Below are 22171 nucleotides of genomic sequence, written 5' to 3'. Positions count from 1 at the left end.
AGGAAGAAATTTTCTCCAGCATTGACTTACGCTTATTAAGTACATATAAAAACTAAATTCTAGAAACATCTTATACAGTTATGTGTCACTTAACAATGGGGATATATTCTAGGAAATGAATTGTCAGGTAATTTCTTCATTGTACAAATGGCATAGAGTATACTTACACAAACCTAGATGTGTATCTTTATTTGTATTTATTTTTTCATATGGAAAACCAAATGTCTTAGCCACATTACTGAATGTCAGTCATTTCCCCTACTTGATCTGCAACACCAACATTAAGTGTGATGTATCAGATTTCTATATATGTTCCATTATAATCTTATGGGACCACCGTAGTTCATGCAGTCCATTGTTGACAGACCCATCATTACGTGGTGCATAAGGGTACTTACAGTTTTACAACTATAAAATGAAGCACAGAGAGGTTACATAACTTAGCCAGTGTCACACACAGCTAATAAGTAGCAAAGTTAGGATTCCACATGTTAGGCCAACTTCATGGACCTAACCACAGTCCTGTATTGCCACTCCTCTTCATTTAAAGGCATGCATGCACAAATTAGGTTTGGAGACAGTTCTAGAGACACTAAATTGGCAACTACAGTGGACAAAGAGACATTGCAGCAAGTACCTCTGCATTGTTTGTTTCTGTGCCCTTAAGTTGCAGCAGTCTAGGAGAAAGAATGAAGGAAGGGAAGTGATACATTTGTCAACCTGACTGCATTGTAAAATGAAGCTTTTTTTTTTTTTTTTTTTTTTTTTGAGAGGGAGTCTCGCTCTGTCAGCCATACTGGAGTGCAGTGGTGTGATCTCAGCTCACTGCAACCTCTACCTCCTGGGTTCAGTCTATTCTCCTGCCTCAGCCTCCCGAGTGGCTGGAATTACAGGCATATGCCACCACACCTGGCTAATTTTTGTGTGTGTGTGTGTTTTTTTTTGTTTTTTTTTTTAGTAGAGACGGGGTTTCACCATGTTGGCCAGGCTGGTCTCAAACCCCTGACCTCAACTGATACACCTGCCTTGGCCTTCCAAAGTGCTGGGATTACAGGCTTGAGCCACTGTGCTCGGCCTGAAGCATTCTATCATGCTCGCTACAAGGTGTTCATAAGTAGTAAATAAAGCCCTTGGGCTAGATAATGTAAGATCCATTGCAACCCGGAGATGAAGAACTTTATAAAGGGGATAATTGTTATCACCCATCAGAGTTTTAAGATGATCTACATGTAGTCCCACTAATTATATTTCTCCTAACTTTTATAGACAGAGAAATCAGTGAAAAATATGTATTTCTAAGGATTAAATCCCAATCCGTAGCTCAAGGCTACCTTTATGTCTAATAGTTGTGATATAATATGTTGCTTAGAGTAGTTCTATAAATGGAATTCACACATAGGACCATAGAATCACTTCTTCACAGGGTTTCAGAGTTGGTGGACATATAAAAGGATAAATCAACCCATAAATCTGTAAGTATTCCTAAAAAAAGAGTGGTGTGTCAGTTATTGGCACCAGTACATGATGAATCCTGCTGGGCTGTGGAGAAAGGAGAAACTGACCTGAACAGCACTATACTCTACACAGCTGTCCCTGACATTCCACACCTGTTAGCATTCAGTATTAATTTCATGGATCAAATCAAGGCATGCAAGTGCATTAAATAACTTTTTAAAAAACAACTGCTGATTGCTGAGGGTCTGTGAGGGAAGAAAAATTAGGGGCTGTTATTTTCCTATCAGCCATTACTCTCATTAACAAGAACAGGAAACATTATGAATAAATAAAACTTTTACATCATACCAGAAAAAACAGCTGAATCCCCTAAAGGATTTCATATTCTATCATCAGACAACTAAAGAAAATAATTCCATATAAATGGCTGCATTAATCATTGAAAGAAACTTCCCTGCTTTTTTAAAAGAGCAACTAGAAATATTTACTTTTTGAAAATAGAGTAACCATTTGTTAAGCCATATATACCATTGAGGATGTTTTGGGTATAAAAGGGAATTTCCATAATAATTACATAGTAATCTTTTATAGCCAAAGTTATGAAGATGATCAGAATATGGGAAAATTGTGGTCAAGATTTGATTAGCCTTATCTAAATTCCCCTAATGAGTGTGTAAAAATGTATATCTAATTTACCTCTTGGGGGAGGTTTAACGTAAATATAAATAAAAATTCTTTCCCCAGGTAAAAAAAAGTTACATAGTTGAATTCTACCTTTTCTCATTTCTCTACATCCAAACCTATCACCAAGTACTGTTAATTTTACTTTATAAAACTCTCTTGATGTGTCTCTTCAACCTCATCACCACTGCTTTAAATGAGGCATACTTCCTCATTTGGATTATGGCAGCAGTCTCTCTTCCTTTAGTCTCTCCTTCAAATCCACCTCCATCCTTCATATCATCCATCATGTATTTTTCCCTGTCTAAATTCCTTGGTTGGCTTCTATTAAATCCAAGTTCCTTAAGCATGGCAAACAGGGTCCAGCTTCCACGAGCTGGTCCATACTTCTCCTGCCTCATTTCCTGACACTTTCCCTTATACCTTGAGATCCAGCTTGCCAGTAGTTCCCCAATACCTCCACCGCATATACAACCACATATATATACATCCTTATCCCCTCCCTCATGTACCACCCATGTATAATTCTCTCCATCTCATGCTTTATCACATTCCTACAAGCCTTGAAGCAATATGAACATAGATACCATCTTTAATTCGACTCCTAATTGGGGCTGAACATACTTGTCTTGAACAGAGATTGCTGCCTTGTTAGTATAGGTATCCTAATATGGCACATGTATATAGTTGAAGCTATAACGCATTCCCCAAGTTCCACTTCAGGACTAAAGGGTTATTTCCCAGCAGCTGGAAGTCCTGCTGCCAGACAGACTTCTTCTGGAATTACCTTGTCCCCAACTCAAGACAACCCTGAAGGACCTTTCCCAGTTTTCCATGGGGTCCACTGAGGCTTTGAGATTGAACTGAAATTAACTTCCCCCTCTGCTGTAGCTTCCCTTCAACAGGTGTTTATCACAAGAACAATCGCTAATAAACTTCCTGTGAGCACACTCTCAGAGTCAGCTTGCTGGGGAACCCAAGCTGTAACAACATGTTTATCTTGTTGATACTCTCTTATGAGTTCTAAATCATGGGAAGTTATGGTTATCCAAAAATCTTACTAATTGAAGATCATTTCATCAGACATGTATTGAGCACCTGCTCCATGCCAGGCATTGTGCCAGATACAATGGAAACAAATCAAGACTTGGCCCCTGTCGTGGAGTTTACAGTCTGAGGTGACAGTTACATATGGAACTAATTGTACTAAAGCATCTTGAGAATCTTTTTGATTTAAACATCAATAATTTTAGTATAACAGTCAAAAGCATGGATTTTGTGGTGTTACAAAACACAAAAGGAAAACATTTCAGGGGAAGGAATACGAATATAAGTAAGTTGAATGAAATTTTAGAAGAGCACAGAGTTTGTCTTTATAATTCTGAAAGCCTTCAGGGAAAAGTTAATTTTTTCACTTTTTGTTTTGAAATAATTTCAAACTTACAGAAAAGTCACATGAATACTGAACTCCCATATACCCTTTATGCAGATATATCAGTTTTTAACGTTTTCCTTCATTCTGTTTCTTTACACGCATACAATTTATTTTTGTGAACTATCTGAGAATAGGTTAAATACTACATTATATCACTTTATACCTTAAAAATGTAGTATTTCCTAGAAACAAGGGTATTCACCTCTGTAACCACAATGCAGTTGTCAGATTCAGGTAATTTGACGTTGATCTTTAATCTAGAGCCCAGATTCAGATTTTATTAATTGTCCCAAAAAAGATGAGTTTAGGAAGAGTCATATAACTTAACATTTGTAATGTAAATTAAAAATCATATGAAAAATCATAGAAGATCTCGGAAGTTTGCTAACCTGATTTAAATACCACAGTGAAATGAACCACTTCTGATTTTCTATGGAGAAAGCAAGGATTAGGTCCAGGTTACCTGTAAAGCTGTGACTTAGGGCTCCCAGAAGTGAACGTTGCTCTGGAGAGCCCATTTGGTGAGGTGCTTTTCAAGAGATTGTATATTTTTGACCCAGGGATTGTCGATTTGTTGAACTCCCATGTAAGTATGCCGCCTTGCCATTAACAGGTCTTCACAATGCTTAAACGACATTCTTTGGAACTGTCTTTCATAGTCAGGCGCCCCGCCAGCCAGGCGGTCAGGTAGGTAGAAGGGCAACCTCAGGAACTAGATCCAGCTGGGCCTCCCTTAACAACGTGGTCTTCGATCCTCTAACCGGCTGGGCCTCGAACCTCATCACACAGAGCTTTGATAGGGCCGGGGACGCAGGTCAGCCTGACGAAGGCGTCAGGAGGAGTTGGGCAGGGGCGCGACTTCCTGCTGCACCACTTCCTTTCCAGCCACGCGAGCTTCTGGGACCCTATGACATAATTTCTGGAATGGTCTGTTTTGTGGCGGCGGCGAGGCCCGAGCACAGCCGCCCAAGGGGGATGCATAACCCAGGTCGTGTCCACCCCAAAGCTCGAGTCCTCTAGAAGCCATGGCTTTTCCGCTGAAGCTAGAGCCGGACATGCAGGGGAAAGTACATTTGTTTCGGGCCTGTATCGCCCAGGAGGCCGAGGATCTCGTGTCCGCCTTCTTTCCTCAGGAGGTCTTGGAGCTGAATAGCCAAGTTCAGGAGCTCCGGCTGCAAGACCTGTCCAGAATCCATTCGGTGCCAACCCCGGAGCCCCTGGCCACCCCAGGCACCGTGGGAGATGGGCCCAACCAAAATCTGCCACCTCTGCAGACTCAGTTCTCCATCGAGGTCCCAGCACTGCTTGGCAGCGGGGGACAGCGCCTGCGGAGCAACCAGCATGTAATGGATCTGATTGATCAGGTAAAACCTGAGACTGAGCTGCTGAAAGAAAAATGCAACACAGTGCGGATGTGGGTGTACCTGCTTATCCCGAAGGTGGAGGACGGCAACCACTGCAGGGTGTCTGGATATCCAGAAAGACACTGTGGACCAGCTGTGGACGGTGGAGAGCACAGCGGCCTCCTATCTACGCGGTCTCAACCATTAATAAATAACTGTGTGATCAATTTAAGTGATATTTAATTTCAGGCCAGATGCGGTGGCTCATACCTGTAATCCCAGCACTTTGGGAGGCCAAGGTGAGCAGATGGACAGATCACTTGAAGTCAGTTCAAGAACAGCCTGGCCAACATGGTGAAACCCTGTCTCAAGCAAAAATTACCAAAGTTAGCTGGGCGTGGTGGTGTGTGCCTGTAGTCCCAGCTGCTTTGGAGGCTGAGGTGGGAGAATTGCTTGAACCCAGGAGGCGGAAGTTGTAGTGAACTGAGATCATGCCACTGCACTCCAGCTTGGCTGACAGAGTGAGAACCTGTCTCAAAAATAAATAAATAAATTAAATAAATAAATAAATAAATAAATAAAGCTTTTTAATTTCAAAAGTACTATCTCAATGTTCAGAAATTTGAAAAATATAAAAGGAGAAATCACCTACAGTTTACTAGCCTAACAAAATCGTTACTATTTGTGTGTGTTTTACTTATTTTAAAGGATGCATATATGTTTTTACATTGTTGCAATATAGTATATGCATACTTTCATAGAGGATAAATATTTGCATTTAAATTCAATCTAATATTTTAATTTCATTTGACAGATATCCCCTGATTCCGATAACAGATACATCCATTCCCCCAAATATTCTTAAGGCTCTGTTTCCTAATTGTGAAAATGATATTTGTCTGAGGCAGTAATTGTGATTAGAGTATGGAACATAGAGATCAAGTAGCTGGGAGGAAATGTGCCTATATGACTGTGAGAATGTCTACATATTTAGAATAGGATTTTACTCTGCTTTTAGGTTGGGGCTTCATAATAGCTTTAGCAACATATCTGATCGTTTTGTTACTTAGTGCTTTTTCCCTGCCCCTAGAGCATTTAATTACCTCTAAAAATATATACAACAAAGCATTCATGTCTTATACTGATTAGATGAACTGTTTCAGCTTTTGTGATTTGAGTAGGAGGGAATTCTATTTCCTCTGTCAGCACTTAAACATTTCTGGAAAATGCTGTAGTGCATTGACATCAGGCATTTTTTAAAAATTACTGATCTTTGAGAAAAAGTAAAGGACCCAGTGAGTTACAGAAATAGGTGCTGGACCATCCCTGTTCTCTGCATTAGAAAACTGTACTGCTAACACATAGAAATATCTGCTCACCTTGAACTGAAATTATCCATGGGAAGCCGAATACATCCATCTGTCAATTGATCGATAGATAGATGTATTTGTCTCATTCTGTCACCCAGGCTGGAGTGCAGTGGTGCGATCTCGGCTCACTGCAACCTCTACCTCCCAGTTTCAAGTGATTCTCCCACCTCAGCCTGCCGCGTAGCTGGGACTACAGGTGTGTGCCACCACACTCAGCTAACTTTTGTAATTTTGATAGAAACAGGTTTCATCACATTGGCCAGGCTGGTCTTGAACTCCTGACCTCAAGTGATCTGCCCGCCTCAGCCTCCCAAAGTGCTGAAATTACAGGCGTGAGCCACCGTGCCCAGCCTCCATATTGGATGATTATACATTTGTATATGTTTTTCTTTGCTTGCTTTATTTTGATGAGTCTTTTTTTTTTTTTTTTTTTTACTCTTTAGTTGTTTGTTTTTTTAAATTTTTAAAATTTTTTTTATTATTATACTTTAAGTTTTAGGGTACATGTGCATAACGTGCAGGTTTGTTACATATGTATACTTGTGCCATGTTGGTGTGCTGCACCCATCAACTCATCATTTACATCAGGTATAACTCCCAGTGCAATCCCTCCCCCCTCCCCCCTCCCCATGATAGGCCCCGGTGTGTGATGTTCCCCTTCCCAAGTCCAAGTGATCTCATTGTTCAGTTCCCACCTATGAGTGAGAACATGCGGTGTTTGGTTTTCTGTTCTTGTGATAGTTTGCTAAGAATGATGGTTTCCAGCTGCATCCATGTCCCTACAAAGGACACAAACTCATCCTTTTTGATGGCTGCATAGTATTCCATGGTGTATATGTGCCACATTTTCTTAATCCAGTCTGCCACTGATGGACATTTGGGTTGATTCCAAGTCTTTGCTATTGTGAATAGTGCCGCAATAAACATACATGTGCATGTGTCTTTAGAGCAGCATGATTTATAATCCTTTGGGTATATCCCCAGTAATGGGATGGCTGGGTCATATGGTGCATCTAGTTCTAGATCCTTGAGGAATCGCCATACTGTTTTCCATAATGGTTGAACTAGTTTACAATCCTACCAACAGTGTAAAAGTGTTCCTATTCCTCCACATCCTCTCCAGCACCTGTTGTTTCCTGACTTTTGAATGATTGCCATTCTAACTGGTGTGAGATGGTATCTCATTGTGGTTTTGATTTGCATTTCTCTGATGGCCAGTGATGATGAGCATTTTTTCATGTGTCTGTTGGCTGTATGAATGTCTTCTTTTGAGAAATGTCTGTTCATATCCTTTGCCCACTTTTTGATGGGGTTGTTTGTGTTTTTCTTGTAAATTTGTTTGAGTTCTTTGTAGGTTCTGGGTATTAGCCCTTTGTCAGATGAGTAGATTGCAAAAATTTTCTCCCATTCTGTAGGTTGCCTGTTCACTCTGATGGTAGTTTCTTTTGCTGTGCAGAAGCTCTTTAGTTTAATGAGATCCCATTTGTCAATTTTGGCTTTTGCTGCCGTTGCTTTTGGTGTTTTAGACATGAAGTCTTTGCCCATGCCTATGGGTACTACCTGAATGGTACTACCTAGGTTTTCTTCTAGGGTTTTTATGGTATTAGGTCTAACATTTAAGTCTCTAATCCATCTTGAATTAATTTTCGTATAAGGAGTAAGGAAAGGATCCAGTTTCAGCTTTCTACTTATGGCTAGCCAATTTTCCCAGCACCATTTATTAAATAGGCAATCCTTTCCCCATTTCTTGTTTTTCTCAGGTTTGTCAAAGATCAGATGGCTGTAGATGTGTGGTATTATTTCTGAGGACTCTGTTCTGTTCCATTGGTCTATATCTCTGTTTTGGTACCAGTACCATGCTGTTTTGGTTACTGTAGCCTTGTAGTCTTCAAGTCAGTAGCAGAATTTTATTAGTGAAGTTTAGTAATCCCAGTTACTGAAATTTAAAATGTTTCACTAGTAAACTGAATTTAACGAATTCTCTTTGATAGACAATGTTGTGTTATTTTTACTTATTGGTGAAAACCTAGCTGGTGCAGATGAACAGGAATTGAACCTATTATCAGTAAAATTAGATTCCTTTTACAATTTGGCCATTTCTTTTAGCTTTACTATTTAATCTCATTTTTACAAGGTTTTGCGATATTATATTGGAAAATTGCTTTGAAAGTGTGAAGTATTTAGAATTTCTTGAATAAATATATAGTTTCCACTTTAGATGTTTGAGATTTAGAGGTGTACTTTTAGCTCCTTATTTTATAGATGAAGAACTTTAGACCCAGAGAGTTATATGCAGCACACAACTCATTTGTGACAAAGCAAGGTCTAGAAGTCAAATCATCTTCCATTTCAGGCTAGTGCACTTTTCACTGCACTTTACTGTGTTCTAATCAGTAAATAAAATTACATTAGAAGAGAGTTCTTTCAGAAATATGCAAACCAGTAAAATTTCAACAAATTAACATCCCTTTCAGTTGTGTGTTGTTTTTTTCTGCAAAATGTGAGAAGTTGAAGTGTTTCCAACTCAGAATGGACTATAATATTTTTACTTAATTAAATATTATGTAAAGAGCCAGGCACGGTGGCTCATGCCTGTAATCCTAGCACTTTGGGAGGCTGAGGCGGGTGGATTGCCTGAGCTCAGGAGTTCAAGATCAGCCTGGGCAACACGGTGAAACCCCGTCTCTACTACAATACAAAAAATTAGCCGGCCGTGGTGGCATGTACCTGTAGTCCCAGCTACTCGCAGGCTGAGGTGGGGGCGGGTGGATCACTTGAGCCTGGGGAAACAGAGGTTTCAGTGAACCAAGGCGCCATTGCACTCCAGCCTGGGAAACAGAGGGAGACCCTGTCTCAAAAAATAAAATAAATAAACGTATCCTACTGGCCAACTCCTCCCCCACCTTCTAACCTTCAGCACTGAAGAATTGCTAAGTGGATATGTCATGGCTACTGCTCCTAAAAAACCTACAGAATAAAAGGGGGAAAGGAGAAGAGCTGTAGTTTTATGTTATGGAGGAAGCCTGAAAGGATCATTTCCCAAAAGAAGTTTATCTTTTAGAGCTGGACTGGTCAGTACAGTAGCCACTAGTGTTGAAATGTAACTAGTCCTAACTGAGATGTGGTGTAAGTGTAAAATGCACACTAGATTTTGAAGACTTAGGGTGAAGAAAAAGTAAAATATTTCAATAACATTTATGTTGCTTACATGTTGAGTGTTAATAGTTTGGATACATTAAATAAAGTAGATTATTAAAATTAAATTTACATGTTTCCTTTTAGTTTTTTATTTTGTGTGCCCGAAATTTTAAAGTTACATGTGTGGCTTGCTTATATATCTCACAGTATATTTCTATTAAACAACGCTGCTCTGGAACTAAGATTTCTGAGGTAACTGAGATGATACTTAGAGTTGAGCCAAAACCTGCTATTGTGGTATATTTTGGAGATGTGGGTTTCCATTAAGTATAGATTTTTTTGACTCCTAGTAAATTTTTATTGATTTGTCATCTGGTTCATAATGTACAATTCAGTAAAAGCCATTCAGAGAGAGGCTAAACATTGCAAGCCAAACCTTCTTACAGTGCAACTTGGTCTTGGAACTTAGAATGCTTACAGGAATGGATGGCTAGCATGTGCTTTACGTATGCCTTCTAAATATCATGTCCAGGCTTTTGGTGAGAGACTAGAGTACTAATATTCTGTATTGCTAATTCAAGGCTGCTCCATATGTTTTATAAACCGAATAGAGGTAGATTTAACATGAATATTGAGACATTTACCCAGTGTTTTTATCTGGATGAAAGAATAATGTACCTCTGGGTGCCTTGAGAGTACCTATAGGCAGTTAGGCTTTTTCTCAAGGAGCAATATTTGAACACTCAACTAAATCCCCATGATTTCATTGAATTCCCATAATACAGTTGTATAGTACTCATCGTATTCGGTTTTTTTTTTTTTTTTTGAGACTGAGTCTCACTCTGTCACCCAGGCTGGAGTGCAGTGGTGCAATCTCAGCTCACTGCAACCTCTGCCTCCCAGGATCAAGCAGTTCTCCCCAGCTTCCCAAGTAGCTGGGACTATAGGCACACACCACCACGCCTGGCTAATTTTTGTATTTTTAGTAGAGACAGGGCTTCACCACATTGACCAGGCCGTTCTTGAACTCCTGACCTCAGGTGATCCTCCTGCCTCGGCCTCCCAAGGTGCTGGGATTACAGGTGTGAACCACTGTGCCCGTCCTGTATTCTGTATTTTTATGTATATCCTCACTAAATAAGTTTCTTGAGAATAGTGAAGGATTTTTTATTCACCTTTTTTCCATTATGGTGTTTTGCATATGGTAAAATTCTAAAGTATTCTGAATTAAATTGAGCTAAACCAAACCTGGATGAAACTAAAGAAAATCGTTTCTCCCCTTTCTTATTAGAGGAGGCACTTTGTTACAACAGAGGATATGTGTGGATAAGTGTACCCAGGAATATGTAAGAATGTTGAGACATCTAGAAATCTGATTCAGAATTAAACAAAGGCCAATGTGTTTTCTGGCTTCTAATTAAACATTTTTTTCATATCACAATAATATAAATATTTTAAAGTACTCCAGGCAGTTCTCCTTCAGTATTCCCGGTGATGTCATTAAGCCTAGTTACCCTGCAACAGCTGCAAGTTATTCCAAACATCTATACTGAATCTTTACACTCTACAAGCCCATTTGAAATCAACTCTGTCACCCCATTAACAGCTTCAGTAATTCTCTATTACTTTTCTAACCAAGAGTTGGGGAGAAATAAGTCCAGTGTATCAGAATGAAGAATCCTGAAAATTGCTTTTCAAAACTGATTCTCTGTGGTCACGAACATAATGTTTTTATTTACCTTTCCAGATTTTGGTACTTAAAAAGTTAGTTTCTTAAATATGTAAAAGTTAGATCATTTGATAAATGCTTAAAAAGAATTTCCCTTAAGTTTATTAAGTCTTATTTGGTAGTAAATATAAAAGACAAAACGTTCCAGGTAAAAATTATTTCATACATTTTAAACAGTTTAAATAGAGTAAGTGTAGTCAACTCAAAACTCCACTGCCTTATTCCTCTGGGTCTTGCATATTTATTGGTGGAAATTTTTCTCTGCTATTTTTTTACATGTTATGTTGTGGGATAAGCACAGAATTATTGAACCTGTGACCTACATATTCCACAGCTTACTTCAATCCTTCTATTAGGCACCTGTCCAGAGTTGAAGAAACATCTCAGATCACAGCAGGTTCTCAAAGAATGTCATTTTGTTTAGCTTCATTTCAATATAACATTAATGAGAAAAAAAATCAGTACCCAGCTGGGGCTACTGTCTGTGTGGAGTTTTCATGGTTTCCCCACGTGTCTGCACAGGTTTTCTCCAGTTTCCTCCTACATCCTTATAACTTTTGCTTCACAAACATTTATTGACTTAACCTACCATCACTACGACCGCCATCACTTACTGATTGTCCAAAAATTGCATAAATTATCTTACTTGTTTTTATTGGTCTTTATTAAATGTATGTATAGCTCACATTTATTTCAATATTTAATATTAGAAGTGCTTGGGGTCTTTATTTAGAAGTTTGGTGATGTTTTTGTAGCCAGAAATATGCTGTAGGAACACAACTCTTGTTTATATCAATTAGGCTATCGTAAAACTGGTTTCCTTTATGTCATTTCACTTAAAGAATTTATGGACAGCGTGAGGAATGGTACTCAACTTTTGCTTATAAATAATTAACAGATGACATGAAAAGAGACCTCTTAGGAAGCAATTTTTACGAGCCTATTGAGCTGGGGGTTAACATTTTCAATAAGAAGCCATTCAATCAAATATAATCTTTTGCATTTAAACTCTACATCATTATGTTATATTACTAGAAGTCTAAAGACCAAACAATATGGTAGGAAGAATAAAGTGTTATGAATATAATTTCTGCTTATACTTTCAGAAAGAGGATTAAAAGTATTGACAACAAATGAAGTCAGAATAGCTTGATTAAAGTAGTTTATTAAAAGTATCTCCTTAATGTTATAGTATATGCTAATTATTTGCTTTGCATATGTACTCATAGTGACATACATTTATGCATTAGCTGAGACATGTTCATTCTGTAAGTTTTGTACAAAACTGATTATCTTCAGTTATACAGGAACATTTAAAAATTTTACGTTTGAAATAGATAATTAAGCAATGCTGTGTGAAACCGAAAAATGAAAACTTTGATAAAAAAAGTATTTTCTAGTATAGGATAGTACATATATATAAGAATACTTTTTTGGGCATAATCTTAGTAACATCATTATGATGTTTGATATAAAATTATAGTAGATAGACCACTATGTTGCCCACTTACACATTCTTCTGTCCTATTAAGCAACAAACATTATTCTTACAGATATTTCTGCCTGTCATGCATATGAAATATATAATACATATGAAATATTTGTATGTATTTATTGGAAGTAACCTTTAAGGCTAGTCTTTTTTTCATAATTTTAACTTTTATTTTAGATTCGGGGTAGATGTGCAGGTTTGTTACATTGGCATATTGTATGATGCTGAGGTTTGGGGTATGAATGATCCCATCACCCAGTAATGAGCATAGTACCCAACCAGTTAGTTTTTCAACCCTTGAGTAGACATTGCTCCAAAGGAAGATATACAAATGGCGAGTAGCATATAAAAATGCTCAATATCATTAGCTGTTAGTAGAAATAAAAATTAAGAAATGTTTAAAATATCTAATGTTTTATTTGAAAAGAATAAATCAATTAAAATTTTAAGTAACATTTTTAATGGAAAATAGTGATATCTCCCCAAAAAAAATTAGTGAGAAGAGTAGCATTGTTTTACAGTTTTGCAGGTTTTTAATATGTGATTTAATGGAAGATAACATGAGTCTTATATATGTCTCTGTATTCAGTCTGTTGCAATGTATTGTTTTAGTTGAAATATATAAAGAAAATCTACCCTCATGCAGGTAAGTAGTTGCAAAGGGAAGGAGTATTTTAATAGCCTTTTCAAATAATTGTGAATTATTCTGTTTTGATAATACATGAAAACTCAGCAAGTGGTAATTTCTTAAAAGATTAGTTGCACCATAGGATCTAAAGCCATATCAGTGACACTTTTATCCTGTGTAACATTAAAAATCCATTGATCTGTCTTGCAGTTTGAATGGAACTTGTACCCATGCGTGATTTTGTAACATCATTCACTGCTCATTTAGAAGATATTAGTTCAGTAAGAGGCAGATCTTCCAAATAAGAACATATTTCATTATATAATATCAAAGAATAACATTCATTAGTATTACCACGAATCACGTGAAGAAAAAAGTCATACTCATAGTAGTAGATACGTGGTTTCCAAAATTCGAATTTTCACTCAAAATCCCAAATTTTATCATTTGCAAATACTGTCAAGTGTTTTCTTTGAAATATCAGGCTTACTTCATTTTTAAAAAGTGCTTAATGGGTTACCCATGCCTGAATAACAATATTATTGGCCATTATTTCAAGTAAAAGTGATATTGAAACAAGTGGGTTGTTCAGCTTGCAAATCATTCACCCAAGTGCTTTTTCTTGAGATAGCCATTATGCTTCAGTAGGCAGCAAAGCAGTTTTTTATGTTCTTGCCATTTCATCACAGAGAATGTTAATAATTTTTACTGCTTCAACAAGGATGTTCTAAATTGAAATTGGCTTTAAAATATTTTATTTGTTTACTCATTTGTTGGTTGATTCATCGTTACTGTATGTGGCAGTGAAGAATACAGTGACTACTAGACCAGTTTGGTGCCACTACATAGATTTATGCTAAGGCTTAGCAGTTTGGCTTTGCTTTTTCACTAACAGAGTGAATTTCAACAAAGTGCAAAAAGGCTTGAAAATAGTTTGACCTGAAAGAGTCTTAGAGATTCTTGCCTCCTTAGGGAAAAAACTAGTTAAAAAGCTGTTATAATAGTCCTCCTGTAGCTAGTTTACATTATAAATCATTTGTGGATACCTACTATATGAAAGGTTGTAGTAGATCCTGGGGATTCAGCAATGAACAAAACAGATGAAAATGTCTGCTGTTATGGAGCTCATTTATAAAGGGTAAAGATATATAACAGGGATTAGAGAGAAAAGTAAAGCAGAGAAAGGAAACAAAGTGAGTGTGTTTGGTGGGAATGCATGTGTACAATTTAACTAAGGTGGCCCGGAAAGACCTCACTGAGAAATTGACATTTGAATGAAGAGCTGAAGTAGGGGCAGGTAAAGGTGTGTGCCTCTACAAAGGCCACAGCTGAGGCTGCCCCTCTTTATCCATCTCTTTTCATCCTTCCAACTTCCAGACCTTTTTTTTCTGCTGATAACTCATACCTTTTAAAGTTTAAACCAATTTAGTTTCTTCCAACTCTGCTCTCCACCACTTCCTTACCCCTAGCACACACACAGCACTTACAAAAACAAAAACTCACCTCTTTACAAAAGGTACAGGGATAGAGTGGAGGCTTTGAATACTTTTGCTTCAGTTATTTTTCCCCTGTCATCTTTTATATTAAAGGAAATAAAAAATAGGGATGTCTTCTTTTCCTGGTTGAACTGGTAGAGAATATCTATGGCAGTTAGTGCTAATGTTTATAAAAAGGAATAAACACAAGTGAGATCATGATGGAGAGAGACCAAATCAGTAGGGAACAAATTATAAAGAGATTTCATTTCTAGACTAAAGAGTTTGAATTGGTCATGTGTGCCTGTCATCCTTTATTTTATTCAGCAGTGGAACAATGGCTCTCAACTATGTGGTTGAGGGAATAAACTTAAACAACAAATCTAAATTTCCTGTATCAGTTGCATTTAACTGTTGCATTTCCTCAAGGACTTCACTGTCCTCAAACTTTTTGGTCCCTTTAAAAAAAAATTATTGAACACTTATAAGTGTTGAAATACTAACTTGTCTAATCTTTATAAACAATCAGTGCAATAGGTATTGTTACTGTCACTATTTTACTAATGAGAAAATGAGGACACAGAAAGATTAAGGAACTTGCTCTATATCCTACAGCTAGAAATTAGGTGATGGAAGCAGAATTTCTGGCTTGTCTAACTGCCAGACAAACCCAGGCAGTCTAGCTCCAGAGTCCGTCCTCTTAATCTCTGTGCCACTCTGGCCACTGTTTGTGAATGCAGAGTCCTGGAACTATCTGCATCAGAATCACCAGGGATACTGTTAAAAGTGAAAAATTCTGGCCTACCTCAAGATTTGCCATGTAACAAATTGTTTTCCAAGAGTTGAGGAATGTCGGTATTTATATTATAAAATCCTGCAGGTGATTCTGATATGTATCCTTTGTTAAGAGCTTCTGTTTTAGAAGGACCTACGACTGGCACTGTGTTTGCTTCTGATCCCAGCTTTCTGTGATTAAATGCTTTCTGAAAGATACATAGTTAGTACAGAACTTAATACTATTATACTATTCTATACTATTATACCCCAGTTTGACTTTTAAGCTGCTACCACCTGAAATTTAAATGAAATTCTTTTTAGCACAATATTTGACTAAACAATTTAAAAATTGTATTTCCTACAAATGCATTATACCTTAAAAATGCACTTTAAAACTGAATGGAGGTGAGGTGTGGTGACTCACACCTGTAATCCCAGCACTTTGGGAGGCTGAGGCAGGTGGATCACCTGAGGTCAGGAGTTTGAGACCAGCCTGGCCAACATAGTGAAACCCTGTCTCTACTAAAAATACAAAAATTAGCTGGGCATGGTGGCGGGTGCATGTAATCCCAGCTACTCAGGAGGCTGAGGCAGGAGAATCACTTGAACCCAGGAGGTGGAGTTTGCAGTGAGCCGAGATTGCGCTACTGCACTCCAGCCTGGGCGACAGAATGAGACTGTATAAAAAAACAAAGCAAAATGAAACACACACACACACACACACACACACACACACACACACACGCACACAAACTGAATGGAAACTGATAACTTACTATTCTATTTATGATTAAAGAAAACTACTAGGCTTTATAAAGTACACCCTATGTGATATGAAAAGTGAACTCTTCTAGATTGTGGAACAGCTTTGTATAGTATCATACCTCCATCTTTAACTAGGATTGCAGCTGGCAATAAAGCTCAGCTTCTAATGCGAGCAAGTGTTGAGTTTGGCTATTTTGTTAACCCAAGATTCTGAGAGAAAATTTGTTCACTCAAGTACATAAAGCATATTATGGTTAAAATTTTTTATTCCACTTTGTAGTTTGCCTTGTTAAGACTAGTCTTTCCTAAAATGTGCTTTAGGGGCATTTTACAGTCCTCCATATTTCTTTATGTGAAGCCAACATCAAAATTGCTTTGAAAAGGATCGGGATCTGGAGTGAAGGCTGGAGGCTCATGCAAGGAGAGATAACTTTAGAAATATAAGTTACATGAAACCCCTTTTTTTCTCCCCTTCCAGAAAGTTGTAGAATCATTGATATGAAATCATGAGTTGGCCAGTGTATTTCTTTGTGTTCCCTTCCCACCCTGCTGTGCTATCTACACAAACACAAGTGGCATTTGAGGTAACTTTAACTTTTTGCTTGAAGTGTTTCCTAATAACTTTTCTCAGAAAACTTGTTGACTCAATTTGCTGTAGCCATAGACCCTCCTACCTGACCCCTTGTGGTCTCTTTGGTAGCACACCTGTAGGAGGCAATGTAATCTTCAGGAAATTCACTTCCTACCAGTAGTCCTGAGTAAAGTGAATTTTCTAAAATGAAGTATCTTGTAAACGTTATATATGACAAACTCCCAAATGGTTAAACTCTTTATGCATTTAGTGTTTGATCTTTTTCCTTGAGAAGACTTTTTTTTGGATTGCTGCCCTGTTGGCACTCAATAAATTACAATTGCTAACAAGTTTCAGAGGCCCTAACTTATTTTCCTAAATCACGTACTTCCCAGTTTTTGAAAAGGCCCTCTATTATACCTAACAAAGTTTTGAACTTTGATTAACTCAAGTGTTTTTTTGTTTGTTTGTTTTTGTTTTTGTTTTTTTGAGACGGAGTTTCGCTCTGTTGCCCAGGCTGGAGTGCAGTGGAGCGATCTCTGCTCACTGCAAGCTCCGCCTCCTGGGTTCATGCCATTCTCCTGCCTCAGCATCCCAAGTAGGTGGGACTACAGGTGCCTGTCACTACGCCCAGCTAATTTTTAAATATTTTTATTAGAGAAGGGGTTTCACCATGTTAGCCAGGGTAGTCTTGATCTCCTGACCTCGTGATCCACCTGCCTCGGCCTCCCAAAGTGCTGGGATTACAGGCGTGAGCCACCGCACCCAGCCAACTCCAAGTTACTGAATGAAGTATTATGAAGCACATGGTTGAAGACTTCCTGGTCCTATACCTGTCCAGAGCATGTAACCAACATTTTGTCTAAGAGGTTTCCCTAGGGAGATCAATCCTGACCTGGTTTAGAAACATTTTTCCTGAAACTCTCATCAAAAGAGAAGAATGATTTTGGATGCTACTATCCTGTCCTTAGGAAAGTATTTACAAGAAACCATTTTGACCAAGAAACTCAAAATTAATTCTGGTTTTTAAAAAGAGAGGCATATATCACTCTTAGATTGAACCTTATGAAATTACTGATATTTGACTCACAAAAATGACAATTTTTTATGGTCCAACCTAATACTTTTTGGTGTGAATAAAAGGGGAGGCACAGTTAATTGGGCAGTTTGCAGTGGACATCCTCCAGAGTTTGACATGAAAAGCATATCTTAAATCAAAACTTGAATTTGTACTTATTAGGATTTCAAGCTCATTTTTCCTCGGTGACCTTGCCAGCATTATCAGATTTGTATTAAGTGTCAAAAGTTTCCTCTTGTCAAAGCATAAACCTTGGCTCATTCTTGGGCCATCTGTTGTACACTAATAGTTTTGATTTATTCTTCTGGCTGACATGCATACTAATGGTGCAGATGCAAGCTCTACGTTTCCTTTTATTGGTCTGTAGTTTTATTGCATACATTAATGGCACAAATACAGCATTCATATTAGCTATTTATATTAATTCTAGTTTTCGGGTGAGTAATATACCTTGCTTATGTTTTTACTCTGCTGAGAAGCCCTGTGTAGTAGACATTTTAATAGACTTTAAATGATTACTTTCTACTTAATTTTACCACCCCTAATTTTGTTTTTTGCAATTTTTATTTTCAGGATATGTCACAATGTGTGTCTGTATATTTTCATGATTTCAAACTCCATTGCTTTAATGAATGAACACATTTGCTTTTTGATCAGGAATTACTATAACTGCTAGAAAACAACACTAGTGCAAAATGTAAATTTAGATAAATAACTCTGAAAGGCCTACTTCTAGTTGATGCTTTGGCTCTAATTTTTGAGGGTTAACATGCTCTTCAACTTCTTTGACAGCTTGAAAGATACCAAATAGAGTGATAGAAGAAAACAAAAGCTCTCTAGGACAGGGACATAGGTTAGAGAAAATTTAATACAATTTTTGAAATAAGGCTAGGTGCTATTTTTATTTTTGATCTGCTTCTAACAGTTTCGTATATTGGAAAACCAATCCCATCTCTGGAAGCCAGTGGATATGGGCCAAATATAAAATGTTAAGAGGCTGTTGTTACTATTGGTCTACTATGCAAAACTTTTTCCCTAATAGAGGTCTGTGTTGATCCGTGTAAAAGCTGCTCAGTGTCACAAGTGCAGCCTGAGTTTCCTTCATTTCTAGGGGAAATTATGATAGAAATACATTCCTTTCTATTAAAGATAAAGGGCTGCAACCTTGAGCCAGAGTTTTCTAATACAGTAGAATCAATCTTATCTATATAATGGGGACTAGTAGATGGTCTGTTAATAAACAGTACTGGTTAAAATTAGTTTTTAAAAAGATACATATCTTTATTTCATTTGATTATGTTAATATGCACTCATTGGCTAGTTTTGTATGCAGGGCCAATTTTCTTTTTTTTTTTTAATTTATTTATTATTATTATACTTTAAGTTGTAGGGTACATGTGCATAAGGTGCAGGTTTGTTACATATGTATACTTGTGCCATGTTGGTGTGCTGCACCCATCAACTCGTCATTTACATCAGGTATAACTCCCAATGCAATCCCTCCCCCCTCCCCCCTCCCCCCTCCCCCCTCCCCATGATAGGCCCCGGTGTGTGATGTTCCCCTTCCCAAGTCCAAGTGATCTCATTGTTCAGTTCCCACCTATGAGTGAGAACATGCGGTGTTTGGTTTGCTGTTCTTGTGATAGTTTGCTAAGAATGATGGTTTCCAGCTGCATCCAAGTCCCTACAAAGGACACAAACTCATCCTTTTTGATGGCTGCATAGTATTCCATGGTGTATATGTGCCACATTTTCTTAATCCAGTCTGTCACTGATGGACATTTGGGCTGATTCCAAGTCTTTGCTATTGTGAATAGTGCAGCAATAAACATACGTGTGCATGTGTCTTTATAGCAGCATAATTTATAATCCTTTGGGTATATACCCAGTAATGGGATGGCTGGGTCACATGGTACATCTAGTTCTAGATCCTTGAGGAATCGCCATACTGTTTTCCATAATGGTTGAACTAGTTTATAATCCCACCAACAGTGTAAAAGTGTTCCTGTTTCTCCACATCCTCTCCAGCACCTGTTGTTTCCTGACTTTTTAATAATCGCCATTCTAACTGGTGTGAGATGGTATCTCATTGTGGTTTTGATTTGCATTTCTCTGATGGCCAGTGATGATGAGCATTTTTTCATGTGTCTGTTGGCTGTATGAATGTCTTCTTTTGAGAAATGTCTGTTCATATCCTTTGCCCACTTTTTGATGGGGTTGTTTGTTTTTTTCTTGTAAATTTGTTTGAGTTCTTTGTAGGTTCTGGATATTAGCCCTTTGTCAGATGAGTAGATTGCAAAAATTTTCTCCCATTCTGTAGGTTGCCTGTTCACTCTGATGGTAGTTTCTTTTGCTGCGCGGAAGCTCTTTAGTTTAATGAGATCCCATTTGTCAATTTTGGCTTTTGCTGCCGTTGCTTTTGGTGTTTTAGACATGAAGTCTTTGCCCATGCCTATGTCCTGAATGGTACTACCTAGGTTTTCCTCTAGGATTTTTATGGTATTAGGTCTAACATTTAAGTCTCTAATCCATCTTTTCTTTGAGTCCAGATCCACTCTTCAGAGTTGCATGTTGCCTTTCTTGCATAAACCGTACTCACAATTCAGCAACCATAATTTCCAGTATTGGTTACAGTTACTTTAAATTGGAATAAGAACTTAAAGGTACTTGTTAAGCAATCTGAGGGCAGACTATTACGATTTTTATGGTGGCTTTGCAAGGAGAGAACATTTTAAAACTTATTTTTATCTTTTTGCTCTCTTTTCACACTATTAGTTTATGTAATATTTTATTACACAATTATACTGACTAATATAATTAATGAAAATAGTCTTGAAAAAAGATACAACTCAATAGTTGTGGATGTTCCCTGTGCTAGGGGCACTAGTCAGTGAGTTTTATAGGGGGAATGGGAAGGGTCATTTAATCAGTTTGTATTCTACATGGCTATGTAGAATCAACATTTGATAACTCTCAATAGGGCCTGAATTCTATTATGAGTTACCATAATTAATTTCAGCAGAGCAAAATGTGATCCTTTTCTTTTGATAAGCCAGTCTCCAATGCTTTTGTTTTCTTGAAAAGAGAAGAAATGTAACTTTGAATGCTGTGTTATGCACTCATATTTTGTTGGTTTCTAACAAATTGCTTGGAAGAGGGAATTGGGAGAACTGTATGAAAGTAGTATATTTTCTCATGTACAATATTGCATAACATTAGAAAACTGATGCTTTATTTTCATGGGAAAATGTTTTGGTGTTTCTCCCTGCCCCCTCCCCTCCATGTTTCTCTAACTTTTTCTGGGAATAAGAGTAACAATACATTGATCATAATATTTGTCCACATGATTTCATTCCAGAGGAAATCCTATGGTATCTAAGCCCTAGGGAAAGGTTGATAAAGACATTTCAGGAGTCCATTCGAAGATGTCTTAAAATTAGTGACATAGTTTTGAATGACAGTGCCAAAATATATTTCTTTCTATGGCAACATCCTTTTTCTACTATCCTTTTTATTTTTAAGTAGTTTCATTTTTGTCACAGTTGGGTTATTTTAAACGATTTAATTGGAGGGAAAGAAGTACAGATTTATCAAATTGTACCTCCGGGATTGAATTTCCTTCACTAGTTCCTTAATAAGTATTTAAGTAAAAGGGGGTGTGATATCAAGAAGACTAAATTATAAATATGGTTTCTATGCTGTTAAAAAATAACAATGCTGTTCTTGATTAACTATTATGGAGATTCCTCTTGACCAAATTCCTTTAGAACTGTTTCACAAATTTGTAATTTAACTAGTAATTTGGTTTAAGTTTAGGTTTGAGTGACAGAAAATACAAAATAATAGTGTCTTAGATAAATTAGAAGTTTATTTCTCTTTCATGTATACATTTCAGAGATCTAATGATAGCTACTTAATCATTAGGATCCCTGTCTCCTTCTGTCTTCTTGCTCCATAATTCTCAACTTGCAGCTTCTGTCTCATGGAACAAAGATGGCTACTCCAGCTCTAGCAGTCATATCTGCCTTCTAGCTAGCAAGAAGGAGAAAGGGAAGGAGGAGGAAAGCCTTCTACCATTACCACCTTGAAGAAGTTGCCATTTCTTCTTACGGTCCGTTGACCAGACTGTGTAGCCTTATTTGGTTGCAAAGGAGGCTAGGAAATACAGTCTTTATTCTGGGTGGCATTGTGCCCAACTGAATATCACAAGTCCTGTTGCTATTTTAATATTATA

At 37.5% G+C, this 22171-nt stretch overlaps 1 protein-coding gene across 5 annotated transcripts in view; it reads left to right on the top strand.

Moving 5' to 3' along the window:
- Nucleotides 1–22171, top strand: part of LOC105498227 (activating transcription factor 6) — a 243691-nt gene that overhangs the window by 125110 nt on the left and 96410 nt on the right. The gene's annotated exons all lie outside the window — the stretch shown is intronic.

This window comes from Macaca nemestrina, chromosome 1 (genome assembly GCF_043159975.1).
Source record: "Macaca nemestrina isolate mMacNem1 chromosome 1, mMacNem.hap1, whole genome shotgun sequence".
NCBI lineage: Eukaryota > Metazoa > Chordata > Mammalia > Primates > Cercopithecidae > Macaca > Macaca nemestrina.
The sequence above is the reverse complement of the archived record's forward strand: the minus strand, read 5'-3'. Positions and strand labels throughout refer to the sequence as shown.